Below are 26,588 nucleotides of genomic sequence, written 5' to 3'. Positions count from 1 at the left end.
TCAGGACTGCTGTGTTCCCCCTACACACACTTTGTCGGAGACACACTGTTACACCTTGGGTGAGTAGGTGAATCTCCTCACTCAGGCCTGCTGTGTTCCACACACACACTTTGTTGGAGCCTCACAGTGACCCCTTGGTAAGCAGGTGAATCACCTCATTCAGCCTGCTGTGTTCCACACACATACTTTGTCAGAGACACACTGTTACACCTTGCGTGAGTAGGTGAATCTCCTCACTCAGGCCTGCTGTGTTCCACACACACACTTTGTCGGAGCCTCACAGTGACCCCTTGGGAAGCAGGTGAATCTCCTCACTCAGGACTGCTGTGTTCCACACACACACACTTTGTCGGAGACACACTGTTACACCTTGGGTGAGTAGATGAATCTCCTCACTCAGGACTGCTGTGTTCTACACACACACTTCATCGGAGCTGCACAGTTACCCCTTGGTAAGCAGGCCAATCACCTCACTCAGGACAGGAATTCCCTTCTTTGTCTTTTGATTCAGAAGCATGAGGAGTCCACGTACCACAGTAGCATTTCAATGGAATCGTTTTGTCTCTCTTTGGAAGATTTTTTCCCTTTGGAATTAAGACCTCTGTACCAGTACAACTTAAGGTTGTAGGGGACAAGAAACAAATATTTACTCATGGATCAATCCCTAGAGTTAATACTTAGTAGTGCCACTTCTTGATTCCTGGGCTTGTGAGTCCTGTTTATGTGCTATGCGCACCATACAGTAGAGGTTAGTTTAGAGCATTCACGGCCTCCTGGAGGGCATTGTCCCTGGTCTCAAGGTATGGAGACACAGCTGGCATTGTAAATGAGTCTTCAAAAGGCTATTTTACCATTCTTTCAAAGCACATGTTTAAGGATAATGGAGAACTTGGTTAAACAAGTGAATTCCAAGAGCATGGGCACACTGGCGTATTTCACTTACTGTGAAGAGAGTTCCTTGATCCTAAACAATCCCATGTGGAATACTGTGACAATGGCTAAGACTGTAAGTCCACAGATGGTAATTAGTCAAAGGATTATTTGCAGAGAAGTAAATCTATCTCCAGAGGGTCAATTCCAGTAACAAACAAATGCACTGCCCTTTTTAAAGATGGAAGCAGTTAGAAGTAATCAACCTGCCACCAGGTAACTGGCTAATCATCATAGGGAATGATGTTTATCAGAAACTCAGTGTTTCAGCACTGCTGGGAGGGTGGATACTCAGCAGGGGCTGTAACCAGGCAGGCCTTGGTGAGTGGAAGTCTCTATTGCTAAACCCAGGCATTATCTCCATCCTTAAAACCATGGTCACTTTAATCATGAGCTCACTGAATGTTGACCGGCTGTCTGGGAAAAGGACTGATTGGCATCCACAAAATGGGTCATCTTCTGCATTTGATTATTAAAATCACTTCTTTAGTTAACATTTACTTGGGGCACAATTACATTTATGCTCACTCTTAGAATGAGCAGTGAGTGTAAATATCCATATCCCTTCCCCAGACTTCCTTGTGATCAACTTTTTAATAATGTTCCTTCCAATTCTTTAATGATCCAGCTAAACGATTGGACATTGGACGTAAAATATTTCACTGTTGACATGTACCTTCGCTATTTCTCCATTCAGTGCAAAATAACAGATTGAGTACAATACTCAGATTTCTACCCATGGGGAGGACTTCCGTTCACTACTTTCCCTCAGAGATGTCCCTAAAAGAGACTGTGGTATTATAGCTATCTACTTTTAGATGGTGCCAGCATATCATATAGAATTATTTATGAACCAGACCAAGTTTTTTCTTTACTAGTCAGCTGTCTATAGGGCACTCTCCACGAGGCCACAGTGTTACTGGGAGAGATAAGGTCATATAGCAAGAGAAGGGATCATAGACATTTAGGCCACTTTATCATGTAACTTACCTATGCCTCTCCTAAGTAAGTTACTCTGAAGAGCCTCTCAAACCTATTATCATCTGGTAGGACAGAAAAGTCTGGTGGGCCACAGTCCATGGGGTCACAAAGAGTTGGACATGACTGAGCGACCAAACACAGCACAGTAGAGTGCTACTGTTCACAGCCAATATTAGGACTGCATGGGATAGACATGATGGGCAACTCAGATACCACGATATCTTAGTAGTTCAATCTCCACTGAGGCCCAGTAACTAGCCAAAAGTTATTTCTCAAAGAAAGAGTAGTTATTCTCAAAAGTTAACAAAGCTTTGATCCAAAACTCGAAGAGATTGAGCCCTATGGGAGGCCTGCAAAAGGCAACAGGCAGTCTTTCATTCTGCCACTGACACTTCAGACACCACTGGATTTGCTAGATTAGATGATGCAAGTGGCAGAGCATTTTGCATGATAGTCTAGTTGTGTTGCAGAGCCTTCTCTTACTCAGACTCTCTTGGTCATACTCAAGACTAGCAGCTCTTTGGGTCATGGGGAAATAGGATAGTATAGCATACACAAGTGAAATATATGTTGCCTCCAAAATTCAAATAGGTCCACTCTGTGTTATGCCACATTTTTATTATAAGAGGGGTCAGATTCTTCTCTTTCTTTACATGTGTTATACCACTGACCTCCCAGAAATTTCACTGAGTTTTCTGGAGTTTTGTCAAATTTATTATCCACCTTCTGATATGCAAATATCTTACTGATAGAAATGGCAACCCACTCCAGTACTCTTGCCTGGAAAATCCCATGGACAGAGGAGCCTGGTAGGCTACAGTCCATGGGGTCGCAAAGAGTCAGACACGACTGAGCAATTTCACTAACTTCACTTCTGATATGCAAATATCTTACTGATGTGTCTATGGTTATTTCTATTTCTTGCTCATCAGTTGCAGTATGCATAATTATCAACGTAATAGACCTGCGATATATCATATGAAATTGGAAGGTGAGCAAGATTCTTGTAGACTACATTAGTAAATAAGGCTAGAGAGTTTATATGGCTAAGGTAGTAAGTGAAGGTCTATTATTGGTCTTACCAGTTGAAAGTAAACTGCTTCTGTTGACCTTTACTGAGTATTCAGAAAAAACATTTTCCAGATCCATAGCTGCTTACTATATACAAACATTTATATTAATTTTTTAAGCAGATTAGGATCATTTTACATTTTGATTCAGCAGGAATTCTTTACTGTTAATTCAAATGAGGCGCTTTGAAGAGAGATATATCTCTCTATCACAGTTTTGAGGTTTATGGGTCTTTTTCAAAAACTAATCAATTTCTAGTAGCCTGAGGTTATTCTTATGTGCTGGATTGAATGGATTGCTGTATTTATTTTTTAAAGAACTAGGTTATTAACAATTAGTTTAGTATCTGTCAGAATTGTTAGAACAATTTTTTTAACTTTAAGAATTAACATTTTTTTAATGTATAAAATACTTTGGAGTAGCAGGATTATGTACTCCTTGGCTGAGAATAACAAGTTATGTAGCTCTGTTTAGTGGAAGACTCTGAAAGTTAAAATATAAAATATGAGTCTTTTTATAGTGGGCATAGTTGTGTGGAAGATGACCCATGTGAATAAAAATACTTCATAATTCTAGAGATATTGACTATATCTGGTATGTATGTGTATACATATATATATATATGGTTATTTCTGGTGTGTGTGTGTGTGTGTGTGTGTGTGTGTATATATATATATATATGGTTATATCTTGTGTCTATATATTCTGAATCTAGATTGATACAAGATTCTTGGTGGATCAAAATGTAAAATAATCTTAATTTACAGTTTTTCAAGGTACAACTTAGGAAATTTTAAATTAGCATAGAGCAATTTTTCAATGAATATTATTTCACTTTCCCTTAGGCTAACCTTGAAGTATATCAATAATTTTTTTTAATGTAAAGAAGAAACCCTTATAAGTTGAAAAAACTGTTATTCAATGACAGATTCACAAAACACTGTATGAAGAAACTAAGTGATTGAAACAATTATTGTTGTCATTGTAATACAAATATTATTATAAGACTCAAATTGGAATATTAGTCTAACTTCTAAAAAATGTCAACTTACACATGACTGAGTATAATGGGATTGCAGCAAAGTCTGAAACTATTTATAATTATGCTTTTCCATTCACTATTAAATTTTATAAGATACAATATTAGTAACTTTAAATTAAAAATAGGAAGCATTTCTCTTTCTTCATGTAATTGTTTTATGATAGCTGTCCTTGGCAATTTTTTAAGCTATTAAAAATATTTTTTAAAAAATCCAACAAGTGGACACTTGGTTCTCTTGAACAAAATATCTGGGAAAGCATTTTATTGTATTGTTGACCTTAAACAAGTAGACTGCCAGTTATTTCTCCAGCAAAAATGGGCTTAAAAGGGATCAGCCAAGAATAACAATTTGGAATCTGCAACCATGGAGAGCCATGTGCAAGTGACAAGGAGTGAACTCTTTTATAGAGAGGAAAAGGAAGATAGGAGGGCTAGTGTTAACAGAGTCTAATAATGAAGGAATCATAAGTTCTAAGTACTGTGATTTTCTTTTTTCTTTCCTTTTTTTTTTTTTTTTAGTACTGTGATTTTCATTGGCTCAGTTGTGATGGTCTTTCATTGGCTGAACTCTTGCCAGGCAAAAAAGAAGTCTTTCTTCTTCCAGTTGGGTTCTGCTATTGTTGTAGGGAATGAGAGCTCTCCCTTCTGCCTTCCTGATTTTATTTTAACTGAGATTTCTGTTTATTAACTTTTTATGATATCCAGAGAGTCAACAGATATACCCTGTTTATTTTCAGCATTGTAATCTAGCATTGTCTATAGTAATGCAGTTTTTAAAAGTTAGAGTGATATTTTTAACTACAAAATTATTTCACTTTATTGACAAAATAATTTGGTGATGGTTAATAGAATATTGGAAACATCAAGGGAGCATTCTACCTAAAGATAGGGACAATAATGGATAAAAATGGTAGAGACCTAGTAAATGCTGAAGAGATCAAGAAGAGATGGAAAGAATACATGGAAGAACTGTATAAAGTAGATCTTAATGAACTGGATTACTATGATAGTGTGGTTAGTCTCCCAGAGCCAGATGTTCTGGAGTGCAAAGTCAAGTGGGCCTTAAGCAGCACTGCTGTTAATAAAGCTAGTGGATGTGATGAAATTCCAACAGAACTATTTAAATCCCTAAAGGATGATGCCATCAAGGTTTTGCATTCATTATGTCAGCATATCTGGAAGACCCAGCAGTCATCACAAAACTGGAAAAGGTCAATCCTCATCCTAGTTGCCAAGAAGGGTAGTACCAAAGAATGTGCTAACCATCAGGTAGCCAGACTCATCTCCCATGCTAGGAAAGTAATGCTTAAAATCTTGCATGCTAGGCTTCAGCATGATGTGAATAAAACTTCCAGATGTCCAAGATAGGTTTAGAAAAGGAAGAGGAACTAGAGATCAAATTGCCAACATTCACTGGATTATAGAGAAATCAAGGGAATTAAAAAATAAATCTATCTCTGTTTCATCGAATATGCTAAAGCCTTTCACTGATCATGACAAACTGTGGAAAGGTCTTAGAGAGATGGGAATACCAGACCATCTTACCTGTCTCCTGAGAAACCTGTATGCAGGTCAAGAAGCAACAGTTAAAACCCTGTATGGAACAATTGATTGATTCAAGATCAAGAAAGGAATAGGACAGGACAGTCTGCTGTCACCCTGTTTGTTTGATTTATGCATTGAGCACATCATGAGAAATGCCAGACTGGATAAGTTATAAGCTGGAATCAAGATAGGTGGGAGAAACATCAACAATCTCAGATATGCGGATACCATTCTAATGGCAGAAAGCTAAGAGAAACTCAAGAGCCTCTTGATGAGGGTGAAGGAAGACAGTGAAAGAGCTGGCTTAAGACTAAAAAACAAAAACAAAAAAACTTAGATATAAAGAAAGCCGACCACTAAAGAATTGATGCTTTGAGCTGTGGTGCTGGGTGATGGGGAAGACTCTTGAGAGTCCCTTGGATTGCAAGGAGATCCAACCAGTCAATCCTAAAGGAAATCAGTCCTGCATATTCATTGGAAGGACTGATACTGAAGCTGAAGCTCCAATGCTTTGGCCACCTGATGTGAAGAACTGACTCTTTGGAAATGACCCTGATGCTTGGAAAGATTGAAGGTGGGAGAAGGGGACGACAGAGGATGAGATGTTTGGATGGCATCACCGATGCGATGAACATGAGTTTGAGTAGTCTCCATGAGTTGGTGATGGACAGGGAATCCTGGTGTGCTACAGTCCATGGGGTCGCAAAGAGTCGGACATGACTGGTGACTGAACAATGACAAATAGAATATCCAAGCAGTTGCTTCATCCCTTAACTCCAATTATATCTCTTAGAAGGTTGCGTGTGGTTAAACTCAACTCAAACAGAGTGAGAATTTAATCTGAGCTCAAATTCTGACTGGAAACAGTTAGAAGAATAACAAAGTTGACTGTGAAATCCTATAGCACTTTAAAAGTTTACCTTCGAGGAAAGGTGAATATAGCTTGATGGAAAGTGTTGAGACTGCTAACTAAAGGAAATATGAAAATTGTCAAAACCAGAAAAAAAAGTGAAAAAAAAAAAGGTAACAAGTAATACTAAAAAGAATATGTATGTACTAATACTCAATTTTTTTTTTTTGTAGCTTTCTATAGTCAACTGCATTAATGCATTTTGGGTTCAGCTGTCATTACCTGGTGGTATAACATATCAGAATGTTGGAAACAATCCAACTTCTGCCATATGCTGATGTCATTTACCTATATTTTTAGTCATCCATGAGCTAACTGATATTAGAGAATCGCTCATTGTGGCGAACTAAGATTTACTTGCCAAATTCGTGAATACTTCCTTCCTAAAACACAGGGTAAGAAGAGCTTTCATAATCGGGTGTGATGTTAGTTGTGGGTTTTCCATATGTGTCCTTTATCAGGCTTAGAAAGTTCCATTTTATTTCTAGTTTGATACAGTTTTTTTTTCTTTTAAGCAAATTGGAGTTGCATTTTGTCAATTTTTTTCTGCATCTCAAGATGATACTATACTTTAATAACATAACTTTTAATATGTTCTAACATTGAATGACTTTCAAGTGATAAATCATCATTTCACTCCTGTGATAAATCTTACTTGTTCAAAATTATCATTTTTCCATGTTGGAGTCTAGATACTAATATTTTGTGAATAATTCACATCTGTGTTTATGAGGAAGATTTTTTTCCTATTTCTTTTCGGGATTTGACAGTGCAATCCTGGCTTCATAAAATGAGTTTGGAAGCATTTCACCTATCTTTTTCTGAGATATTTTGTGCAGATTTGATAGTATTTCTTTTAAAGATGACTTTGCAAATCAAACTGCAATGATTATTCAAAGATTATTCAAAGACTAGGTAAAACATATGATGAGGTGGGCTCACAGCAATTTATCTTGTTAAAAAGAGACTTATTTAAGAAAGAAAATTATCATATGCCTATGTAAAGGGAAGTCATAAAATATTCACTTAGGTTCAAAACTGTTATAATGAATGTGCAGTTAAGTTATGACTTCTACTGTATTACACACATTTTTCAACTTGTGTAATAAATGTTTAATAAAAATGTTAAATCATATTATTAAAATTTCATGATAGCAAATACATACATACATACACATATAAAATTTGTTGCTGTTTCTTGAATAAGAAAGTTATATTCAGTTAAATATACCAGGTATATTATTTATGTTATTTTGTTATTCTCATTTTATAACATTATTTTGCATTAATATAATTTTGGATTCTTTTGAAAATAATAATGATAATTTCTTATGTTATATCCACTTATGTTAAAGCCATATCCAAAATACATCACAATTACTCTGGAAAAAGATTAAATAATTGACTTTCTGTAATAATTCCATTACATCTTAGAAAATAATCTATTCTGTGGTTAAAATCAGCAATGCAATAAGTCAATATGTAGTCCATCTCTTTACAAAGAATTACATATCATTTTGACCTAGTTGGATTTATTATACAATTCATGCTGGAAAATATTTATTTTCCTAATTCCTCTTTGCTACTGAAATATTTTTTCAACTACAGTAGGATCCATTTGAAGCTATCTGGAACCAAATATACTTTTGTAATTTTGTATTTTTAATTACAAATACTTAGAAACTTTTCATGATACAGCTTTTCATGTAAAAGTAACAAGCCAATTCAGTGAAAAGCTTGACTTTCTGTTATTTTTCATACCTAAAAGTGTAAATGCATGCTATTTAGTGAGGGTGCTGCCATACTTGGTCATTTGTTGAGGCAGACACTGAAGTAACAAATTTACTAAAGAAGGCAGAAATCAGAGATCAATATTTTTTAATTAAAGTTTAATTTTGATAAATGTATCTATGGTTTAAAACAAGTACACATACTTTTTAATCTCCATAAATAATTAAAACCACTTGTCAATATTTAAATTTCACGCATACCCAGATTCTAAACATTGTAGTGATCAAAGACAACCTGATATCCTATTTGATCCCCTCATATATCATATGTGGTCAGTTACACACACACATCATTCCTTTTCCACTTTACCTCATCAACAACATGGAAAGGAATAGAGAACAAATAAAGAAATCATTATTTTTGTAGTTTCCAAAACTATAAAGAGATATTTCCCAATATATCAAGGTATTATGTTCCTAAAATTGTATTTAACTGTAGAATACAAATAATTTTTATTGCTTTATAAACAAATTTTATTTACTCTCATGGAATTTTGTTAGTTCATCAATAATCATGCTTCTTTAAGAATCTCTGTTGTTCATTTTTATGATGTTAAAAATCTGTTTGTTCTTCCAGTTTTTCTCTTAGACAGCTAAATCTTAGCTCTATTTTTAGAATCCCTTCTGATTCTTACCTTTACATTAGAAGTTCTTATCAGATCACATGACTTTGCATAATATTTCTAAATGACAAAGTCCAAAGTGATAGCTTCAATTCTAGAGTTCTTCCCTGGGCACAGAATAATATATTCAACTGTAACACTTACCCAAGTGAGGACTTGGGAGTCATTTTTGAGTCAGCCACCCTTCTCTCTTATGATTTCTTGCAGAATTTGACTTCTACATATTTTTCTAATGAAGTCACTTCTTTTCATCTTCACTGCTGCCATTCTGGTTGAAGCCACCAGTACCTCTAAAACTTATTGTTACAATTTTTAGTTCCATTTATAATGTCATCTGTCAATGCATTCTCTAGACAATATACTCTTGTGTCTGTAAAAATATTAGGTTGTGTCACTCCCCTGCTTCAGTGTATGCTTTCACTTTCCTTTACTCTGACAAAATTCAAACTTTCATATCACTCTTTTATCTAGTTAACACTAGATAATTATTCTAGTTGTAGACTACAAATAGATAATATGTTCACTAGTGATATATGTATATGTGTATGTATATATATACATATATAAAATGAATACATTGACAAAATATAAAGCTATTATATGATAATGTTAGGAATATTAAGCAAAATATGGGACTAAAATACAGGGAATCATAAGAGGGAGGGTAAAAGAGGAAGAGAGAATTAGAGTTCTGTATAATTTCCTGGGACCAGAGATGCTTCAAGCACAAGGATACATTTGTATTTCAGAAAGGAACTGGAAAGTCATTTACATTATCTCTCTATAGAGTTTGCTTGAGTGTATGTATGTGTGTATGTCCATGTCATTTATGCCTTCTCTGGGAAAATGTTTTTTTTTTTTTTCTTATTAGATTGAGGGATTGATAAACTTCATAAAATGATCTATGAAGACATGTTCCCACAACCTTTTTCATTCTTCTCTTGAGACTTGCCACTGGGAAATTTGATTTACTTCTTCCATAATAATTAAAATGTGCTATGCTTCTTAATTATCTGCCTTCCAATTAAATCCCCTGTTCCCCCTAGAAATTTGTTTCAGCTAGTTTTTAAGGAGAAAACTAATGTGCTAAATAATAAGGCCTGAATAGAATGAAATGTTATGACATAGAAGTTGATGTTTATTAGGTAAATAGAGTGAAATAGAATTAAATACATGTTTTTATACTACAAAGAGAGGTTTTGATAATTTCAAGAGTGGTAAGTTTTTAGTTCACTCTAAGCTTCTAAAAAAAGAGTTCAATATCTTACACTGTATCATTTGAAGTATAGACTCCAAAACAATATTCCCCAAAATATTATATTAATTTCTTATTAATGTGCTTTAAGAGGAAATGATAAACTGCTATATGCCTAACAGCACAGATTTGATGATGAAAGGACTTGAAATCATATGGCAAACAAAACTATTGCAGGCATTAAAAATATTTGAGTTTGACATGTGTGTTCTTTTAAGCCTGGAATGTTTAACAGATTATTTTTACATATTTAAGGGTGCTGAGGAAAAATAATTTGAATCTTCACCTCTTGATTTAGAGGCATATCTTTAGAGTCATCAAGTAGTTATTTGAGAAACAAAGGTAAAACTGCAAATCGTCATTATACATTAAATTGTCTATGTAGATAGAAATCCAAATATCACATATTTGGATTTTTAAAATAGGAATTCTAAAATCTGTTTGCTTTAAATGTCAGTGAGTAAACTGAACTCACAGAGAACTGCAAATACCTCACTGACCTTACCAGAAAAGGAATCAGATTGCACATTTATTTAACACTCATTAGAACCATTCCCATTTCTCCTTGTACTTTTTGGAGCAAACCTAATTGTTCCTGCTGCCTTGACATTTTTACTACTTTATATGCCTCATCAGTTTAAAACATTTACTTCTGTGACTGCTGAACCATTGAGCAAATTGGTTCTTCAGATCAATATTCTTGCTCCAGAAAGGAAAAAGTCATACACAGGTGTCTGGCAATGTTTATTTACTGAAAGCAGTTCATCTTCTACTGTTGATAGTTGGCAAAGTGACACTCCATTTTAGGTCTTTAATCATTGAAACCGTTTCCTAAGAAAACTGCAACTTGAGAAAAAGAGTGAAAGCTCAATGTACTATTAAATAAAAATGGCCAATCAGTCAACATAGGCACCCTCTCTTCACAGCAATCAGCAACAGCTGTATCCCAATTAAGGCTATGATTTTGCAGGTGCTCACAGAACTCTATGTCAAAATAAATCCACTTATTTAAAATGTTTTGAAGCATTATAAAGTCTTTATAGTTAAGTTCAGGCAAAAAATGTGTATGGATTTTCAGACAACTTATTTATGAATGTCAAGCTTCCTGGGTAAAAGAAGGAAATGATATCAAAACAAGCAAATGTCTTTGGAAAAATATCATTCTCCTATTAGCTGTAAAGATAGAGAAGCAGAGTTTGAATAACTCTACATGCAATTGGTAGAAACAGATGCCACTCTATTCAGTATACTTCTTAACCACTAATATGGAAATATTCATTTGTAACTATCGAGTTCAATCTATGTGTGTATGTCACAGTATATACAGCTAGGATTAAACTTCTTAATTCCTTTTATGTTGATTTTTAATAAATATCATTTACCTATAAAGTCTAAAACTATGGTCTTAACATTTCCTTTACATAAAAATGACAGGATGATGTTATATAGTACATTCCATTTCCCTTACTCTACTTCTGGAGATTCTGATTTTGTAGGTGTATAGTTAGTTTTGTCCAAGGAACCTATATTTTTTATCAAATACACCTAGTAATTATGATATTGATGTCCCACTCAATATTTTGAGAAAACCTGCTCTAAATTTTTGCAAATAAAAAAGTCACAGTTTTAAATTTTCTTTCAAATATTTGTATTTTAATAACACTGACTTCCAAAGCAACACACATTCATTTCCTCACATACACTAAGTGTTTTCTGAGAATATTTTTTCTTTCTTTGGGTCCACTCACCACTATAATAATGTTTTTATCTTTAAAAAAAAACATCATCATGAATCTTTATTTATCTACATCCCTAGGAAGTTGTAAAGCCTAATTATTTAATGTTTGCATGGTGCTCTGAAGAGATATTCTGTTTAAGAGCTAAATATTATTGTTGCTATTAAACATCTGTTATATTCTAGTTAGAGCTAATGACATTTGACAGCAGTACATGAATTTCTTCCCATAGGAATTTATAAGTTGTCTAAGTTGAACATACCACACAAGATGACAAGATATTATTGATTTATTTTAAGAGAAGAGTTTTAGTTGTCCTTACTACTTTTTAAAAATATTGAGAAAAATATCAGATAAATTCACCATAGGAATCAAAGCAGCAATGCCTTGACTTATAGCTCATTTCTCAACCAAAATGATGGAAAACAGAAGACCATAGAATCATTTCAATTAAAGTGCTGAGAAGAAATAACTGTCAATCTAGAATTATTTATATAGAGAAAAATTCAAAGATTATTCTTTAAGGTGTTCCATAATTTCAGGTAGAAAATTAAATTGCTACAACTAGTTATTTATCTTACATTTTAGCTGAAGTATAACATAATTTTTAGTGAAGTGTAAAGGATATCAGTTATAAGTATAAAGCCTAATGACTTTTTACAGTGTTAACATAACCATTAAGGAAAACCCAGATCAAGGTGTAAAATATGTTTAGTACTTTGGAAACCTGCATCCTGCCCTGTCCAAATCATTACCTTCTCTAGAGGTAATTGTTTTTATGACTTTAAACACTTTGATCTTAGACTAGTTTTCCTTGGTCTTGAGATTTATGTGAATGGAATCATACCTTATACTTTCTTTTCTGTCTGGCATCTTTCATTTAGCAATATGTGTGTGTGTGTGTGTGTATTTATGTGTGTGTGTATAAATACATATATATATATATATTAAGATCCATGCATGTTTTACATGTAGTGTACAATTTACTGTTTTTATTGTTTTTCACTATACCATGATATGAATATCCTACAACTTATTGCACGATTCTATTACTGTTGATGACCATTTTGGTTGCAGAGTAGTGTGTGATCAGATGTTGTGGTTACCTATGCAGGTGGGGTAGACTCCCTACCCCAAGTGTGTTTCAGATGTTGAAATCACCATGATGTACACACGTGACAACTAGATGTGAATTTATTACTCACTAGTGCAGCTTGCTGGGGCGAGCAGGGTATCAGTCTGAAAATGGCTTGAGAGCGCAGGAAAGAGCAAGTGGCTCGGGTTTTATATTGGTTAAGGGACAAGGGCTGGGGCAAGAGCTTATGTGAATGAAGGCAGGGCTTGCATAGCTTGAACCTCCTTCTAGTTCCTAGGAGAAGGCATGCCCACTTTCTTATCAGTTTGCACATACACGGAGCAACTGGGTAAGCAGGAGGGTGGACTGAAGTTTGTCAGCAAACATCAATAAGTTACACCAAATCCTGCTGGTTTTAACTCATAGTTAGAAGGGAAACCATTTAAAGGTATTGAGCAAGGAGAGTCATGACATAACCTGAGATCTACATTTAGTGTTGTGTTGAGAATAGAAAGAAGGTAAATAAAGGAAGATGCCTGGAATCCAGACATAAGCATTTGCTTTAATTTAGTGAAAGATGGCAGTGGCTCAGAACAAGAAATTAGCAGTGGGTCTGGTGGGAATTGATTGTATTAGTAAAAAGCAGGATTTGTTCATGAAAAGGTTATGCTATGAGCAAGAAAATGTTAGACCCTGAAAATTGGGAGGAAGAGACTCATGACAACTGATAGAGGGAAATTCTGATACAAGTGATTTTGAAGGAAAATTTTAAAAAAGAAGCTATATTTGCCACTGAAACTGGGGGCTTGAATATATAAATGTGGGGGCTAGGGCAGATCTTAGCAGAGATAATATTCAAAGGCATAGAACTGGAAATGAGTGTATATAGAAATGACTCTATATAGGAAAAAAAATAGTACAAGGGCTTATCCATATAACACTGTGAAGTTCAGAGGTAAATTAGATGTTGATAAATTAGCAAAGTAAGCTGAGAGGCTGGCAGGGCTGGGAGTAAAGGAGGCATCTAGGATATACAAAGACAAAGTATGTCAGGGCTGGAATAGTAAACTGTAGGTCCAGTTTCCAGAGAAGAGATGAGAATGAAACTTGCCTGGAGAAAGTTCCAGAGAGTGGGAAGAGGGAACATTTAGACAAGTATGTATAATTTACTTTGAGGAGGAACCTTGCTCTAAAGGAAGAAACACATGGTTGGTAACTTTTAAAGGGTTATATTTTTAAGTCAGTGGGAGAAGTAACAGCATGTTTGTCTGTCAGTATGAAATAGTCAGTAAAGTCGAAAGTTTCCGATGCATGAGAGAGCCAAATTGAAGGGGATCTAGACACAAATGACAGTTTGTCCTTTACTAATAACACAAGAATTAAAAGTGTCTTAACAAAATAAACTGAAGCATATTAGCATAAATTCAGGAGATGGAGTCATAGATTTTGTGGGAGCTTGTGAAGGTTTTCCTCTGAATTTTCTCTGTTCTCAGTGAAAACCACTAACTTAATGATAAGGAAGAATTGTTAGAAGTCTGAGAAGTGAGGGTATGATATAGTGTAGTCCTGAAATTCTAACCCTGTGCACAAACAGCACCCAGACACTGCAATGAACTCACACTGAAAACAAGTTTTTTGAAGGAATCACAATGATACTTGATAACTAACAGATGCTATACTAACTACTCTGAGTTGAAGTGTTCACAATTCCAACATTAGATTGTGCTGCATTCCTTTAGATAGCATAATTCGTTTGCAAAGTTGAGCTTTAGTTGTGGTTTTGTGATGTACAGTAAGTAGTACATGAAAGTCAGTGTGAAAGCTGGAAATAAAGGTGGTGGCATCCCGTCTAATTCCTAGGACTGAGAAACTGTGCCTCACCCAAGGTTCTCATGTCTTAGTAAGTGACTGCGGTCATTTAAAGTTGAAATTACAATGTTTTATTTCAACTTATATGTATATATTTTGTCATTTTTATATAAATCCTTATACATTTCTGGGCTTCCCTGGTGGCTCAGTCTGTAAAGAATCTGCCTGCAATGTGGGAGACCTGGGTTCGATTGCTGGGTTGGGAAGATCCCCTGGAGAAGGGAACTGGCTACCCACTCCATATTCTGGCCTGGAGAATTCCATGGATTGGGTAGTCCATGGGATGGCAAAGAGTCAGATAGGACTGAGTGACTTTCACTTTCACTTATACATTTCTTAATCTAATAACCTTATAATAATAACTGTTTAGTATTTCTTTTTATCTAAGGGTGCCGTGTGAAAATTAGCAAGACACTAAGCGTTCTATGAAATGAGAAATTTGAGGTAATTGTGATGGTATCTCCAGCACAGCAGAAGGACGTGCAGACCAGTTGACTTCACAGTCTGATGGCTAGATGGCATTATAAGTGCAGAGTTCCCAGCAAGAGTCATGAAGTGAGATGAGGTATTATGATATTTTGTTTTTCTTCAGCCTTTTCAGCTACACAACTGTAGTGTATAATTTGAGGGTATTTGACTTCAGATTTGTGATGTTTTTCAACCAGTTAAGATAAGTCATGGAGAAATGACAGGAAGTAAAAAAATGTATTAAAGGGAGTGATGGCAATGCGAAGTATATTGCATTGCAAAAATATATTAAAGGGAATGAGCCCAGTAAATGATATGTTATAGGATCAGAATGGCTTTGGGTTCCACTGATCATGTTATTTAAGATGGATTGAGTGAGTGAGTGAAAGGCGTTCAGTCATGTCTGACTCTTTGGGACCGCAGGGACTATAACAGTCCATGGAATTCTCCAGGCCGGAATACTGGAGTGGGTTGCTGTTCCCTTCTCCAGGGTATCTTCCCAACCCAGGGATCGAACCCAGATCTCCTTCATTGCAGGTGATTCTTTACCGTCTGAGCCACCAGGGAAGCCCAAGATGGATTGAAGTAAAATAAAAATGAACAGTAGATTGTTGCTGTCATTGTTCAGTTACTAAATCATGTCCTACTCTTTGCAACAACATGGACTACAACACCCCAGGCTTCCCTGTCCAAATTTGCTGGCATATTAAGTGCAGCATTTTAACAGCATTATCTTTGAGGATTTGAAATAGCTCAGCTGCAATTCCATCACCTCCACTAGCTTTGTTTGTAGTAATGCTTCCTAAGGCCCACTTGATTTCACACTCCAGGATATAAAGTGACCACAGGTGAGTGCTCCAGGTGAGTGACCACACCACGGTGGTTATCCGGGTCATAAAGACCTTTTGTGTATAGTTCTGTGTATTCTTGCCACCTCCTCTTAATCTCTTCAGTTTCTGTTAGGTCCTTGCAGTTTCTGTCCTTTTTTGTGCACATCTTTGCATGAAATTTTCCCTTGGTATCTCCAGTTTTCTTGAAGAGATATCCAGTCTCTCCAATTCTATCATTTTCCTTTATTTCTTTGCATTGTTCACTTAAAAGCCTTCCTTATCTCTCTTTGCTATTCTCTGGAACGCTGCATTCAGTTGGGTATGTGTGTGTCTGTGTGCTTAGCTGCTCAGCCATGTCCAACTTTTTGCAACCCCACACACTGTAGCCCACCAGGCTCCTCTGTTCATGGGATCTCCAGGCAAGAATACTGGAGAGGGTAGCCTTTCCCTTTTCCAGTGGATCTTCCCAACCCAGGGATTGAACCCTGGTCTCCTGCATTGTAGGCAGATTCTTTATCATCTGAGCCACCATGGAAGCCCTCAGTTGGGTATATCTTTTCCTTTCTCCTTTGCCTTTCACTTCTCTTCTTTTCTCAGCTATTTGTAAAGCCTCCTCACACAACCATTTTGACTTCTTGAATTTCTTTTTCTTTGGGATGATTTTGGTCACTGCCTCCTATACAATGTTACAAATATCTGAAGGCCAGTAAATAATATGTTATAGTGTCAGAAGGGTTTAAGGTTCCACTGAGGTCAAGGAATTGTAGTCTGTACATGAGAATGAATGGAAATGAGAGTAAGAGCCTGACATTATCAGTTATAAACAGTTATAAGGTCTGCGTATAAAAATAAATATCTTAGGAAGAGTGAAGAATGAAAGTAGATTTATTGGATGCCAAACTTGAAGTTTATTGAAGTTAGCTTAAGAGAAATTGGAAGTAGAAACTTGAAAATAGCAAGCATAAACAACTGTTTTGAAAAAGAGATTCATTCTAATGGGAAAGAAAGACAAGATCATAGAGAGATAGAAAGTTAAGAATATAAGAAATGACTTTCTAGTATGACTTCTGCAAAGTACTTGCATTTGAATGAGTACTTACCATTGTTATAGAAAATACAATTAATAAATTAAAAGATATATTATAGGGTTGTTTTGATAATCATATTTGTGGCTAGAAAGGATGATTATAAGTTAGTATATTTTGGTATGTTGTAGTAAAACATTTTTGTTGTGTGTATAATTTAATAATATTAAATAACATATGCTTATACTTCAGATGATGGACAAATATGTCTGCTTCATTCATGTAGATGATTTTCTGTCTATACATATACCATGGTTGGATGGCATCCCTGACTCAATGAACATGAGTTTGAGCAAACTCAGGGAGATACTGAAGGACAGGGAAGCTTGGCTTGCCGCAGTCCATGGGGTTGCAGAGTTGGACACTATTAGTGACTGAACAGTAACAATACTTTCATTTACAAAAAAAGTGTATTTTTAATTCATTATTTTAAGGTTTTTCATTGTTTTAGTGTTCTTTCCAGCTAAATAAATAGCTTCAGAAATATCAGAAATATTTGTACTTCTTAAAATAAGAAAAATAAATTTTATCCTCAATAGGTAACTGCCCTACAAAAATTCTAATATAGCAGTAACTGAATCCATAGCATGAGCAGAAGGAACTGTGAAGTAAAGCATTGCAGCATCACAATTTGGCTCATTGATGTATATCTTAATATCTATAAAACAGAAACTTCTACAATGAATAAGGTGAATGAAATTAAATTAATTCATAATATAAACACAAAAAAGCAGTAGAATTCAAGTTATTGTAGAGAAGTACAAAATTAGCACAGGGAAAGTTTCATTATAATAATTTAGTTAGTGTATACATTGAACATAAAATTATATATAGTAAATATTTTTAAGGCTCTTCTGCTAAAAACATAGACTGCAGGGTCTATTATCTTACCACTTTATCTCTGATTACATTCATTTCAGCACGATATTTAACATAAGAATCATCCTCAAATATATTCATCCACAAATATCTTCTCCACTAGGAGGATTTGTGAATATTTTAGATGATTAAAATTGGGTTTTTGTAAAGTTTGAGTGAGTAACACACAGAATTGAGAAGTACATTGAATATGGTCTGAGAGATAATTTAAGCAGCTGGGCAAATCATCTAGGGTGGGTCAGAGTTTCTAAGGTTTAACGTGTGATGAGAAAGAGTAATTTAAGATGATAATTATTTAAATTCGACAGATATAGCTTTTGAGGTAAAAACATATGGACACTAAACCCAGAACAGTGTGGTAATTAAGAAGAACACAGAAAGAGAGGAAAGATCAAGTTAAAAATAAATTTCCCACTTCATAATTTTGCTGAAAGTGAAAGTGTTAGTCGCTTAATCCTGTCTGACTCTTTGCAACCCCATGGAATGTAGCCCACCAGGCCATGGAATTCTCAATGGGAATTTGTTTTAATACATTTTAGATGCCAGTCTTAGCATTAAAATTCTGTCCATAGAATTCTTCAGGCAAGAATACTGGAGTGGGTAGCCATTCCCTTCTCCAGGGGATCTTCCTGATCCAGGAATCAAACCCAGGTCTGTTGCATTGCAGTCAGATTCTTTACTATCTGAGACACCATGGAAACCTCATTTTTCTTTTTCTTTTTTTTGCCTAAGCAAGAATACTTAACTCTTGCAAAATAACTTTTTAAAAAGAAATAAACCACTGATCAGGGTGTGTCTATTTTATTAACTTTCTCATTTGATCAGGACTCTGGATCCAGAAATAATTTTAAATGGTCAAAATGGTAATACTGTGTCACTTTAAAAAGAGAACCATAAGTTTCAAGATTGTGTCAGTGATTATATATAAGGATTAAGGATTCAAGATTTACAATGAGAAGTTATATAAATGACTGACTAAATGAAAACAAATTTTAGAAGATTTGTATATGGAGAAATATTGAAAATAAAATGTTCAGATTGGTAGTGAGTAGAAGTAACTGCTATCTTGCTGAAGACAAACTCAGGTAATTCATATTCTAGTACCCTATTTCATGGGCTTCCCAGGTAGCTCAGCTGGTAAAGAATCTGTCTGCTATGCAGGAGACCCCGGTTCGATTCCTGGGTCAGGAAGTTACCCTAGAAAAAGGATAGGCTACTCACTCCAGTATTCTTGGGCTTCCCGGGTGGCTCAGACAGTGAAGAATCTGCCCATGATGTGGGAATCCTGGATCCAGTCCCTGGGTTGGGAAGATACCCTGAAGAAGGGAATAACTACCCACTCCAGTATTCTTGCCTGGGGAATCCCCATGGACAGAGGCCCCTGCGGGCTACAGTCTGTGGGGTCGCAAAGAGTTGGACATGACTGAGCGACTCAGCATGGCACAACCCTTTTTCACGTACATTATAGAATTCAGTTTCAGGAAGACTCTAATTATTCTTTTGAGTCTCCAGGCCTTAGGAAAGGAAATGAAAACAAACTGTATTTTCTTGTTTAGGGAAGCCAATATGCATAATATTTAAAGTTTTGCAAAGTCTTTTAATACGTATATAATATTTCACAATTTCCCATAGATGTATTTAAATAACCTATTTAAACCACTTTTTAAGTTGTTAATTAGAAACATAAAATTTCATCTAATAGTAGGATATTAGAGTAGAAAAAGGTAGATAACTTTTATCATGCTATATTCTTATAGAATTTTAATGCTAAGACTGGCATCTAAAATTTATTAAAACAAATTCCCATTGAGAATAGAGGAAGGATAGAAAAACTTCATTAAAACTTCTTTCATAATCTATTTAACATTTTAATGCATATGGCCCCCAAAATTGAAAGCAGCATAATTATTTTTTCCGAACGCATTTTACCATGGAATTCACTTGTCTGACAGGTTTCCAGGGTATCTATGAATTCTTTTAATCCTCCCAAAATCTGAATTTCTTTTATGCACAATTTTTTTTTAAATATTACTTTCTATGTATCTTTATCACAGTCTTGAGATGTTCAGTTCTTGCGAGACTAGGAAGAAAATATTTCTTCACTGTATGATCTGTAAAGAAAGAGACCAGATCTACCTAGAGGGAAAAAATGGTCTAAAATGTAAACCTCAGTAGAACTAAAATTTTTGCAATGAAGCTCTGTAAAAGTAAAGGAAACTGGGGAAAATTAATGTTGAATCTGGGGATTGCACTCATATCTTTTGATGTGGGTAGCTGTGATGTTTGGACAAGAGGCTGTTACAGGGTACAGTCATATTCTGAGGTTTCCTAACAAAAATTATTAAATGTATCATTGCCATAGAAAAAGTAACTTGTTAAAACATATGTATTTGCAAATGTGAATTTCCCACCAGTGGATTAATAATTAAAGTAATTTACATTCTCTCAGTATTTATAGAATACAACTGTTTTTATAGTCGGGGGACCATGTGAAAAAATAAATACAATACTATACTGGGAATGGAGCCTCCAGTACTGTTCAGTGCAAAGCCTGCACAGACATGTGGTAGCTTTGAATCTAGAACATTTCTGTGAAAGGAAAAGTCAATGGATTGATTAGTACAGAAGTAAAAAGTGTATTTACAAGCTTATCTTTAAAATTACATTTGCTTACCATGAAGCAACATCAGGCAAACCAAAATGGAGGGACATCCCACAAAAGACCTAATTACTACTCTTTCAAAATATCGAAGTCCTGGTGATCAAGGAAAGCCTGAGAACTGCTAGAGATTAGAGAAGATCTAAGAGACCTGACTGAATGCAACGATACCACAGATTGTGTCATGGAACAGGGAGAAAACACAAAACAAAACAAAACACATTTAGTTGAAAAATAAAATCCAAGTCTATAGTTTACTGCAAACTACATATTATATCAAATTAATGTCTGTTTTGATAAATATACCACGGTCATATAAGATTTTGATATTAGGAGACACTGATGGAAGGGTATACGGAAATTCTTAGTATTATTAAGTGAGTTTCAACAAATATAAAATTATTTCCAGCTATTTTTTAAATTTATTTTTAATTGAAGAATAATTGCTTTAAAATATTGTACTAGTTATTGTCATATATCAACATGAATCAGCCATAGGTATGCATATTATTGTTTCTTCTACATTTCTTTTTTCTCCTTTTTTTACATTAGAACCTTTAGCATGTTAGTTATAGTCATCTAAAATTTTGTGTTACTTCATACATCTGTGATTCTGAAAACTGCTTGTCCTTTTGATCTGTTATTCTTACTTTTTAGTATGCTTCATAACTTTTGTTGAAATCCAGCAGTGTGGCACTGCTATATGTTACTCAGCTCTTCTTAAACTGGTGGGGAGAAACTGGTCAGTGGTGAAGGGGAGACAGGGGGAGGAGGTGAAGGTGGAATTCTTTCTGATCAAACCTTTCTCTAAATCAGGCACCGTGATCCTAGCTTTGCTTCTGTGGCCTTCCTGGTTCTCCTGTCACTCTTCTAGCTATATCCCTTGTCTTATATTTTTGCCCCTCCTCCTTTTCCATTGCAGCGATCAAAAGTGCTAATCAGACTCCTAGATAAATCTCCCATCCTGGGTAAATCTTCCACATCCACCCTAAGAAAGTTCTAAATGCCAACCACACCACTCTCAACTTCTGTTTTCCCATAGATATTACCCAGAGAAAGGCCTCTATATGGTACACGTAGAAAGTTCTTCAGTTAAAATTTTCCTTCGAGGTATTTATTTCCTTCTGTCTTCCATTACTGGAAGTGGATGTCCTTGTAAATAGATAAATGAACTGATTGGTTAAAAGTGTGTAGATGTAAATTTTGAATTGTGTATTTAAGAACTAGATAAAAAGTTGCCAAAGAAGTATAGAGACTCAAGGCAATTTTGAGAGTAGTAGCATTTTTTTTTTCCTTTTTTAAAAATTTAATTGTTTAAAAAAAATAGTGTTGTGTTGGTTTCTGCCATACAACAGCACAGATCAGCCATAATTAGACATACATCTCCTCCCTCCCTAGATTCCCCCCATCCCATCCCTTCAGGTTATCACAGAGCACCAGATTGGGCTCCCTGTGCTACAAAGCAACTTCTTACCTACTCACCAGCTAGCCAACTTATACCTAATAGTGTATATATGTTGATGCTACTTTCTCCATTTGTCCCACTTTCTCCCTCCCCAACTGTGTTCACACATCCATTCTCTATATCTGCATCTCCTTTCCTTCCCTACAAGTGATGAATGGATAAATAAGATGTAGTACATATGTATAATGAAATTGATGCAGCCATGAAAATGAATTTGAGTCAGTTCTACTGAGGTGGATGAACCTAGAGCCTGTTATACATACAGTAAGGCAGAAAGAAAAATGAATATAGTATTTAATGCATATGTATGGAATCTAGAAAAGTGGTAGGGAATATTGAAAGTAGTAGCTTTGAGGCATTAAATCACATGATCTACTTGTGAGGTGATAAGGGATTCAACAAGTTGGAGCTATGGTAACTGGAGAGAGTGAGATAAACCATATTTTTCAGAGACATATATTATGCTGTGGAATAAAAATAAGCTTAATAATGTATATGGCTGTCTTCGTGTATTTGGGTAAATATTTTTTTTTTTTTAATTTTCAGAAGATAGTCTTAATAGCAGTGTGAAGCATATTGTGATACAGGAAGATAAGCATGGTGTCCATATAACTGCCTCTAAAAGTAAAGTATTTCTCCAGAGACAAATATCAGCTCCAATTATTAGAGCCACAGGGGGATATAACTGGAATCTTCGAGTATCACTGTCCACACTTTTGCCTTAGAAATATAAATTTCTAGCTTCAGAGTACCCAGGTTCTAATGTTTCAACATCAACCCCTGTATGAAACCGTACATGTATTTTCCCTTAGCCATCCTGGACTGACTTTCTTTTCTGTAATCAAATGGTTTATACCTGAAATACCCCTTTCATTCCCATTATCCATAAGGAATTAAGACATTTAATTTATAGCAACAACATTATATAACATCAAAAACAAGTTTTAAAAGTTCACTTGTTCCATTGGTATTGATGGTAGAGTTAATTATTATTTTTTTTAAAGCATTTGTGCTTCTAACATAAGCTGGATGCTGTGTTATTTCAAATAAATGTTTGGTTTAAAAGTAAAGCTTTTTTAAAGGAATTTAGAAAGGAATAGATGAGGTACATGGAAAAACAGGAAATAGCAGTACTTTGAAAAATGCCTCATCAGAGATAAGAAGTCACGTGTCCTTCTAATAGTAATTTATAACACTTTCAAAGTATCTTTTTAATTTTGATTTCTCTTTAAATCAGTCTATTATTTTTTAATTTTTTTTTAAAGCATGTATGTATGTATGTATTTATGGCTGTGCTGGGTCTTCATTGCAGCACGGGCTTCCTCTAGTTGTGGTGAGTGGGGGCTACTCTCTAGTTGCAAGACTCATGCTTCTCCTTGTGGTGGCTTCTCTTGCTGCAGAGTGTAAACTCTATCTAGGACAAGCATGCTTCGGTAGTTGCAGCTCATTGGCTCTAGAGCGCAGACTCAGTAGTTGTGGCACAAGGGCTTAGTTGCCTCCTGGCATGTGGGACCTTCTGGGACCAGGGATAAAATTCATGTCCCCTGAATTGGCAGGTGGATTCTTAACCACTGGACTATCAGGAAAGTCTCAAACCAGTCTATTATTAAAATCAGGTATACAACTAAAAATGCTTTTATATTCCCTTAAAATGTGTGCTCTGATCTATTAAAATGTGGCTTTCTTTAACATTCAAAATATGTTATTGATTTAGAAATAGTGAGAATAATGAACATTTACTTAATGATATTAATAGTATTGAAAGAATGGGGCTTCCGAAGTGGTACGATGGTAAAGAATCTGCCAACCAGTGCTGGAGACACAGGAGACACAGGTTTGATCCTTGGGTCAGGAAGATCCCCTGGAATAGGAAATGGCAATCCACACCAGTGTTCTTGCCTGGAAAATTCCATTGACAAAGGAGCCTGGGGGGCTACAGTCTCTGGAGTTTCAAAGAGTTGGACACATCTGAGCACTGAGCACATATGCACTATGGAAAGAATAGAATTTATGAAAACATTAGGGCACAAATAATTATTGATGAGCAAGGGTGGACATGCACATAAAATGCTGCTTCTCTGAGGGAAATACTATAAAGTTATAAAATATGGAAAATATTTATTGAACTATGACCACTGGGTACATTTAAACTCTTTTGAGTAAGATATGAAAGAGACTTACAGTAATGAATATTTCAGTGCCTGCTATTTAACTGAATTATAAACTTCTTAAGTGGTCTCTATTTAGGTAAGAAACTGTTAATAAAATCAAGTTCTGAACTACTCTGCTACAAAAAAAATCTTCAGAAATAATCTGCTGCAAAAAAATCTTCAGATGATGAATAATCAAGAGAATGTCCTATTGAGAATATTGAAGCCTGATGCTGCTTTGTACAATGGCTATGTTAAAAAAAGATTAGTTTCGACCAACAATAAATTCTTGTGAAGTGATTGCTTACATTTTAATTTGCTAGCTAGCACTTTGTTTACAGTATGAGAAAAGGCAGGTTCCAAAGCCCGTTTTCAAAATGTGCCTAATGATCTACGAGAACACAGATTTATCTATTGTAACAAGCTGTGCAGTTCTGTGCAATAGTTGGAGGCAAGAGTGATCTTGTGATAATCTACTATTTACTGACAGACCAAAATATGTTTTTGAGAAAAACTGCCATTATTTCCTTCACAGATGAAGTACAATATCCTTGAAGCAGAAGTTGTATGAATGTATGCTATGTATGAACCCAATTCAAAGCAAATAGACAAATACGATGTTAGACAATAAATGCTGGCATTAGGAGACAATTACTTAGTTTTCTAACATTTTTCTTGTGGCTTTTGAAATTACAAATAAATTGGGGCAGTATGTGTGCATATGTCATCTAATTAAAAATAAAGATACGTGCCATAGGTAATAACATGGCTCATTTCAGAAAAAAAGACTTTCAAACAGGGTTGAATAGAACTGAAGCAAAATACCGTACAAAGAAGAAAGAAGGAACATACACTCTGGCTAAAAACAAACAAACAAACAACAACAACAAAAAGAGAAAGCAAATAAAATCAAAATCAAAACAAACCAACCTGCCAAAGGAACCTAAGACAAAGAAAAGACAAAGCAATCCTAGGAATAGTAAGTCTACTAGAACATGACAGATTACTAAAATTAGATGGTAGAGATTAATCAGAAACTTATATTTAAGTTAACAAGATAACAGCTGAAGGAAGTATGAATATCATAGAGATCTTGAGAGCCCAGTCATTTCTGCAGTTCTGAACCATAATGGTGCCGATGTGTGTGCTAGGATGCTAGGATGTGGCAGGGAACTGAGATGTTATCATCATCATATTAAAAAGATTAAATAATTTTCATGACCACAGCATTGAAGTAAGTACCGATATTATTGAAAAGGATAAAAACGAGGAAAAAAACTGGCTTTTAATTATTTGCATGTATGAGTGGAACAAAGATAGGCTAAAACCCTAATTTAGTCTGCCTAAACTGGGAGTCCTGCCCACTGCTGGCTTTTCTGGGATTCCAGGTTCCGGCCAGGAGGGCAACTGAAGGAAAAATTTTTCCTCAGCCTGGATGGCAGTCAGCCTCTTACAGGTAAGGCTAGTCACTTTCATCCTGACCTTCCAAATGGAATTTTTTCCTAAGGAAACAACTGGAAACATAGAATACAGTGTCAAATTTAAGAAACTGTCTTTACCTTGCTGTATTAATGTATTTGGTAAATTTTGAAAATGAGTAATAATTTATGCTAAGCATATCTTTTCATTTAAATAATGGTGCTTTCTTAGTTGTTATATATAAAAGTACAAGAAACTGTATAAAGCACTTGATATAAAAAAGTACAGTATAAATCACAATAAATGAGCTCCCTAAGGTTAAAACATTGTTGCAACACAAAAATGTTCAGTACGGAAATATTGCTTCTGCCAGACATGATGGAGCAAAAGTATGTTTTAAACTCGATTTAATAATCTGCTTACTAAATTTGTTACACGGTACACACAGCTTTTTCCTATTTTGTTCAAAAACTTGTATATATTGAATAAGTTTCTGATTTTATTCCCTGCTTTTCAAAAATATTTCTTTTTTGCTATTAAGACTTGTCACATTAACTGTGTTTTTCTTCTAATATTTTTCTCAATATTGTAGCTTTAGATACATTTACTGCAATGACTTGGTATATTTTTTTAATCTGGCATTTATTGAAAAATATTATTTTCCCTATTCTTTTTCTTCAGTTGCATCATAAGACTGTTTATAATACATGAAACTTGATGGTAAAACTTTTCACTCACACTTTGTCACCTCCTAATAGCTGAAGAGACTATAATCGCACAGTTTTTTAAGACACGTTTCGGCAGTG

Source organism: Cervus canadensis, chromosome 17, assembly GCF_019320065.1.
Source record: "Cervus canadensis isolate Bull #8, Minnesota chromosome 17, ASM1932006v1, whole genome shotgun sequence".
Lineage (NCBI taxonomy): Eukaryota > Metazoa > Chordata > Mammalia > Artiodactyla > Cervidae > Cervus > Cervus canadensis.
This window is presented reverse-complemented; position numbering follows the sequence as displayed.